Here is an 8454-nt window from a genome sequence, read left to right as displayed (position 1 = left end):
ATCAGCGGAAACAAATGTATTACATTTGTTTCCGCTGATATATGTATATTGATAAAATTGTACAATAGAATATAAAAGGAAGAAATTGATATTTTTTTTATCACTACTGTTATAATCTATAATATTATGCGGTAATGCATGTGCAGTATCGTCTATTTAAAAAAGTGAGAAATATTTAATTTTAAGAAAATAAATAGTTAAAAAGCTATTTATCTTGAATTTGACTTTCTAATTTAATTACATTACAAAATTAGAAATATTATTATAAGAAACATCTATATTTTAATGAATATATAGTAATGAATACATAGTAAGTACTTTATATCTGCAACATTATTAATTAACTAGATATTGTATTAAAAGAAGGGACTTAGTTACTGTGGAATATATTTTTAATTATGAAATAAATGAAAAATTAACGAAGAAGATATACGTTTATAGAATTTTATTTTCAATTTTTTAATTAAATAATGTATTAAAATATTAATTAAGTTATTGGAGAGGACACTTTTCCATGATATAAATTTTAAAAAACTAAAGGAGAGGTAAACAGTTGAAGACTTTATCTTCTATTTCACTTTTTAATTAGATACTATATTAAAAAAAGAAAAATTAGTCATTAGCAATAATTTAGCGATAAAATAAAAATTAATATAATTACAAGCTTCGTAATCGAAGCCTGGATTTTTACGAAGAAATCATTTTAAAAGTGATAATATCTTTAAAAGAACTCAATATCTTGAAAGTGATACCTTTGTCTTTATATTTTCAAGGATACTCGTCAAACTAACGAAAATGAAATGATGACTTTAATGAAAATGTCACGTCTTTGTTCACATTTCAGTGATCTTTACGTGCCTTTACACATCAGCACATGTGGTCGACTATAATCTCCGTCAAAGTACGCCGCCTCATGAACGAAAAGTGGCACAAACGTAGTCCGTTTTTGATTTATACCGCTGAGAGCGGTCCTAGTTACAGCTGGAAACGTATATCCGGGACCAGAGAAGTATCTGGGATGGGAGTGTGTGTGTGTGTATGTGTGTGAGACTAGCTGCTATAAAGAATTCGTGGCTTTGAAAGTGGCCGCGACGCAAAACTTATATCTACTAGATGACTTTTATTAGAATCCTCCCGTGTCCTTTACTCAGAGAAAAAGGTTTAACGATATGTCCAACGTTATAATATATTATATAGAATTTTTTATTTATGAAAGGCAATAAAAATAAATACAAATGGGACTATTTTTCTGTACATTTCTCTGTAAAAGAATTTTTGGATTTTCGAGAGTACCGCGACGTAAAACTTGCAAATTTGCTAGATCACCTTCATTATAATATCCTTATCTTTAACCAAGCTTCTTTGATTATAAGGTTTTAAATTATTCTGATTTTTAAGTTTCATTATTACATATTGTAATATATATGAAATTGGATTAAGAGACAATAACGAATAAAAATGATTATTTAAGTTATTGTAAAAAATTCTTGTTCTTTGAAAAATGGCAGACAAGATTTGTATTTACACTGAGAGAAAAATATTTGTAAGATATTCATTATGAAATAAACATTATTTAATACAAAATAAAATGTTATTCCTAGCAAATAAACAATCTATTTTATTTTTTACAATATTAACGAGATGTATTTTATAAAAAATGTGTATTTAGCCATCACAGTGTGATGCAAATTTGCAAATTGCAAATTTTTGCAAATTTTTAAGCTTACTAGATTATATTCGTTTCGAATCGAAATTTGCTCTTGATTCAAAAAAAATTTCACTTGACGGCTCATGATATATAATGATATATAATAAAAAAAATAACATACGGAAAGAATTGATGCAATAAAAAGAAACTTTAAATATGGTATGTGCTCTTCAATACGATTATTCGCACGCTTGAGTGCGATAAATCTATATTCATTGTGTAACGAGCGAGAATAATTTCCGGTGGAGGTAAATATGACGAGAAACTGATTCTTAAATCATCGTGTCTTAAATCACCAAAGATAACGTGCTTAGAGATATTTGAATTTCCGTCGAGTTCCGGACGTTTCCATGCGGTTTGCGACGTACACGAACTGTCCAATGTCTATTTTGAATCCCGGAGTATTTATAAACTTACCTTTACCGGCGAGAAATACAACGTGACTCTTGTGTAAATGGAATCTCTGTCGATCATGCTGTTAATCACGTTTTAGCGCCAGATCTAATTCCAATTGAACATATTATTGCGACCACTTGTGTACGATCACGTGAATTATTTTTCAGTTGTTTCTTTGATCAAATTTCGATATTTGCTTTCGATATCTGAATTAGCGCTTAAAAATTTATACTATAGATTAATAAATATGTTATAATTTCTTAAATATAATAAACTATTCTCTTCCTTTATAGATTTACTTTCACTGACGTGTAGAAGTATAACGTGGCCTTTGCATAAATGGAACTGCTGTCGATCTTGTCATTGGTCATGATTTGGTAGTAGACGATCTAATCGATCTCATACTTATCGCATCTACATTTCGTACGATCAATATTAATCAATTATCTTTTAGTATTGTTTTCTCGATCGAATTTCGATATCTATTGAGTTAGCGTCAATTATCGCTTAAACATATTATAATTTATAATGTATTAAATATTATAGTTTTTTCAGATGTTCAACTATTCTCTATTCTTTTATAAATTCATCTTTATCGATGCGAAATATCATAACTTTAATTTGTAAATAAATATTTGTAAATAAATATTTATCAAATTAATATTTAAACATTTATATTATAGAGATTATTACATATACTATAAGCTCAACTCTTCTCTTCTTGTAGCTGCGCACTAATATTCCTGATATATTTTGGCTTCCATCCATCCTCGTCAATCATCGCCTTGACAATTGGGAATTTCTTCCTATGTTTAATGTCTCTGATTTTATTTAGAAAATAGTACTCGTTTTTAATTGTATCTATTTTTATTTCGATATAAATATTGAAGATATAAAACAAAAGAATGACTTATAGATATTATTTGATACGTTTTTAAAGACGCGTATCTTAAGAATCTTCAAGTACCTTCTTGATAAAATACGGTTTGCGTCTCTTCTCTAAGACCAGCAGTGGATTAATCATCTCGTATCAAGGCCTTTACATTCATGCGGCCCTGCGGGGATGAGCCGAATGGTCAGCCAAGGGATTCTTGGGATAATCTCGGAAAAGCGGGATAAATAACCAGACGGTCGGCAGACTGATCCGTTTACTCGTTTATATTTGGATGATGATGCCTTCTCTCGGCCATCGTCGCGGCCGCACAAATTGTATCAGTGTGTCATTTCGTGTCGCAATTTTATGCAATTTCACTGACATCACAGCTGTTCTTCCCGATCTAAGTCGCATCGGTGGAAAGTGGAAATCCGAGTGAAGCAAATCTGACGGCTTGTTCTCTTCTCATGTCGCATCGGGAAACCGAAGCAATCGACGAAAGGAAATGTGTCCTCTTCCGAAGCAACGTTTCCTAGAAAGCGTTCTACATATATTTTCATTCTTTTACGTAAAAATTTAAAATATTATGCAAAATATCATTGCTATCAGCGAATTCGGTTGAACAGGCGTTGGCCTATTAAAGCTGTTGTACACTGATTTAATCTGAAAGTAAATATTTCGAATTATAAAATATAAATTTTACTTAACAGTGCAATAAAATGTATTTAGAATTTCATGGTTTAATCCGTTTTTATATTAAATACATATTTTTACGTCACTTTGTGTACGACTATAATTTGTATCAGCGTGTACTGAGTGCATCCAATTGAATTCGCTATATACAATATATGCTCTATATATATATATACACACATACATATTGTATAATGAATTACTCTTAAATACGTTTTCACAATATATGAAATTCATTCATGAATTTCTTGGTAACTTAATCTTTAGATAATCATATATTTGTGAAAATGAATTTTAGAATTTTCTTTGAATTCATTTTAAATACTCTACATGCAATCGATTGTGGAACTTGATTTTAATCGATATTGACGGGTGAACCCGAACAGTTTTTTCTTTATTAGTGTTATGAAAAATTGTAACAAAATTATTTTTCACAACCTTATATAATTTTAAGTCAACATAATTTTATTTATTCTTCGGATTTTGACTTTTAAAATAAAAAAAAAGACATTCAATTACGTTAAGCAAAGATATATTAATTTAAAGTACATTGGACTCGCGAATATTAATTAAAAAAAGTTTTGGAATGAATATCGATTAGCGTTAATTGTACGTGATATTTGTATGATTGTGATTTATTATCTAGTTGAGCGACGCCTTCGGGAACCGCGGTATACATCCGTCAAATCTTTTTTCATTTTCTTTTTTCGTGAAACGAGAACGTAGAGATTCGGCGACGACCGAGGCTTCACGGAGCGAGAGAATCTCCCGCGCGTTTCCCATGACAGGATGGACGGATTCATGCCACGTGATACTGTTTTGACTGATACACGCCTGCCAGTAGAATCCCATCGCAAGGAAAAACGAAACTAGAGATGGAGAGGATGGAACAGAAAACGAGGAAGGGAACTATCTCGCGACTTGCCCCCGTGGGACAAAACGCACAAACGCTCCTCGTCCTTCTTGTCATATGAAACGTCATTGTGAAAAAGAACATCTCGGAAAACATTTTGACTTTTTCTTATACTGAACATGATTCCATCATAGGATGGAGCAAAGGTTCTAATTATTAACATCCATCGTGACAACTCTCACGAGATTTTATGACGAGTCAGAATTACTATGTATATAATTTCTATAAAATACATTTTAAGTTCTTTAAATTTTATTAGATAAAAGAGAAGTTCTGATTTACATTAAATTGCATTGGCATTTTCGTGGGTCAATCGTCAAGTATAATTATTAAGTTAGAGATTGGTGAAAGAGGTCTAATATCCATTTCTGCCAATGTAGATAACTTCAATTAGATCAATTTGGTTTAACTTACCCTTCATCTTTTTCTGATTCTTAAAACTAGAAAAAAATAAAAAGTTAAACCAAGATTAAAGTTAACCTAAATTGATAAAAATGAATTTTATCGAAATTGCTTTCAATTAAATATTATGACTTCGTTCTACAATTTTCATGACACGTCATGATTTTTAAACCAATGTTATAACATTGTTATGGACCCATTTAGTTCATTCATGCTTAAGACGAAGACATTTGCAGCTGATATGTATTTTTCGAACGATTTAGATATACATAATTTTATTTATTTTGAATTTAAAAAATAAAAAGAAAAAAACAAGAAGATCGATTCCATGCTGAAGAGCAAACTTCAAATTTAATTCTAAACAAATTTTCTAGAATAACAGAATCAATTTTTTTCTAATTTCAAAATTAATGAAACATAAATTGCTTATGGTAAATACGTAAACTTAAAAATACGAGACTAAATTCGCAATTAGATTAAATTAAAAATTCGAAACAATAAATTGCAATAATCACCGTCTGCCTTTTAACATAACCTAATAGGATACTTCCCGTTGCATATGCAGGCCGCAATGCGTTTGAGCGCCATTTGCCCTTTGGCCCTTGCTAATTTGTGAGTGACCTTAAGTTTCAATTATATGAGATCGTTTTATATGACGTTAAAAAGCGCCCTTTACGATTCGACGTCCGGTTGGCGAGCGAGAACAAACAATTTAGATCATGCTATACCCGCTTTTAATTCCCGGGATTCCACTTAGACGATTTTACACCGCCGGTTAATAAAACTATCGACTAATTGCTGGCGAGCGCCACGCTTATTACCGGTGTCTCGAATTTCAAAAGAAAAAATTCTCATCGCATTATCAAGAGTATGCAAGTCGAGGTCCAGTCCCAAAACACGTGTCGATCTATATATAACTGACTGAAACACGCGCACCCTTCTGATCTCTATGCTTCAAGCTCGACAATAGTACTATATAATTTAATTTAACATACTGACATTTGTGAAATAATAGACCCTGAATGCCATACTCGATGATATATTCGGTTTTTTTTAATAGTCTTTTTCGAAAACCTCTGTTTACTTCATTGCTTATAACTTTTTTTTATTAACAAAGATACATACATTTGCTTGATATTCTTTACTCACTTCAATTCGCTGTATTCCTACATGAAGGTTCGATTGAAAAAAATTTATTATAATACATTAATTTTTATTTAAAAGTTATAAGTAATCAAAGTTTGGTTGGGTACATCATGCATATTGCAGTGTATTCCACTCGAGAAAACGATAGCGTGATATTGAAGAATTAGAAAAAATTAATAAGATATTATAAAAAATAGCGCATTTTACTGAATGGCATAATATCATTGATTTCTTGATTCTCAATCATTACTTAACATTAGGATCATTTAACAAAAAACCAAACCTAAAACTAACAAAAGAAATCTAAAATAATTCTATCAACTTTAAGTTCAATTTTCGATATTCCTTCATCTACAATCGCTGTTTTATTCTCTCCATTTGTAATCTTTTTTTTTTCAGTTCAAAATTTTGTATTCTGTTCTAAAAATGGGAAAATTCAGGAATATTTTTCAACAACTCTCGATAATGTAACAATTATCGAATATACATTATAAAATATTTAGAGGAAGGGAATCAGACTTCGATTTCCTTTATTTCGGAAAAATTAGAGAGTGAATTTCGCTTGTGCCAAAAAAAACGAAGGATTATGATAAGTATATAACTTCAAATTCATCAGTAGTTTTCTTCTAATAGTAGAACTATATAACTCGCTAAATAACATTCAATATATAAAAGAACAATAAAAGAATGTTAAATGAATTGATAAAATTCCAATCTTGGTACTTTGATCCCCATTTTATTGGAAGTTCAACATCAGACGGTTCGTACCCGATGTTCAACGTGCGCTAAGCGACTTACGGTGTTTGCAGTGTGCGTCGACGGAAATAGCGTTACAGCCAAACAGCGTGCAGAGAAAAGAAGATAGAGAGCAACGCGGAGAGAAGCGTCACGCACGAAGGAGAGAAGAAACCTTCAAGTTCTGCCCAGAAGAAGACGAAAGAAAGAGAGAGAAAGGCGTGGCGAAATGGACGCGGTGAGAACGACATGGAACGAATTTCCGAAACGAAACCAAGAAGGAGGAAAGCAAAGGAGGAAAGTAAAGGAGGAAAAGTGAAGAGACGTTTCGAAGGCGAATGGGGGGACAGGCACAGCGGTGGAGAGAAGACAGGCACAGAGAGGACGAAAAGGAAGAGACAAAAAAGGAATAAAGGGAATACGAAGAGCGAGAAGAAGCATAGTAGATTCTTCCTTTTCTAGAGGGACAGGTGCACGCCTCTATTTTGGCGATGTCGGCCGAATGTTCAGTCCAATCTCGTAGAGCGAAATCGCGACATTCCGCCACACAGCTCCTCCGCACAAGCAAGCTCTTCGACCGCTTCTCCTTGGTCTCTTCCGATCTCTCTTTAACCATGCGAGCTTGTGACATCTTCGTGGTATGTCGCTCCTCTGATTTTCCACCCTGTCTCATGTATATGAAAATTACATAATGCATCGTTTAATGATTTTCTCTGATGTTGGTTTTAGAATCTTTCAATAATTCTTCGAAATTTATCTTGAGTATTATAAAAGCTTCTTTCTCACAATGTTAAATATCAAAGGAATGATAATCCTTTCAGTTAAATAACAATTTATTATTTTTAACTTCATATATGTCAAAATTAATCCATTTCTGTGGTTACCTTCAAAGTAAACATTAACATATACATTTAGTAAATAATAAACTATTAGATGTGGGAAAAAGTTGGTGGCGTTTTTTTAATGCCATCTAACGGGAAAAAACGCCATGAACTTTTTTCCATACCTAATAAATTCGAATCAAATTTAGTTAGTAGTTACATTTTCTAACGATGGCGAGTAAGAACAATGATGAGCTACAAAAATAATTAAAAATAATTCAAATTGGATTGTAAAATTTGACATTACAAATTTAATAGCAAAAATATAAATATAATTAATTAATTTTATGCAAATAGAACACGCTGAGCATATTTTCGACACTTCTAACGAATAGAAATAAAAGAAATATAAAAACTTTTTATTTCTGTGTTAAACTTTGGAAAGATAAAAGTTCCCAAAATATCACGAGAAGTTCAAAAAATCTTGTAATGTGACTTCAAAGCAATTCGTTTAAGTGGACTTCTCAAAGATACTAGTAACACTGTAAGATACTACGTAAAGAGACAAAATTGCCAGTTAAATTTATCTAGATTTCCATATTGTGTTATAATTAAAAATAGGTATGTACACTGTACAAAGTGAAAATAATAATGGCAATTTATAAATATGTAATTTTACTGGCTTTTAATTTTACTCAAATTATTTAATGTAAAATTTAATAGCTTCTCTCTCTCTCTCTCTCTCTCTCTCTCTCTCTCTCTCTCT

This window comes from Atta cephalotes (assembly GCF_000143395.1).
Source record: "Atta cephalotes unplaced genomic scaffold scaffold00068, whole genome shotgun sequence".
NCBI lineage: Eukaryota > Metazoa > Arthropoda > Insecta > Hymenoptera > Formicidae > Atta > Atta cephalotes.
The sequence above is the reverse complement of the archived record's forward strand: the minus strand, read 5'-3'. Positions refer to the sequence as shown.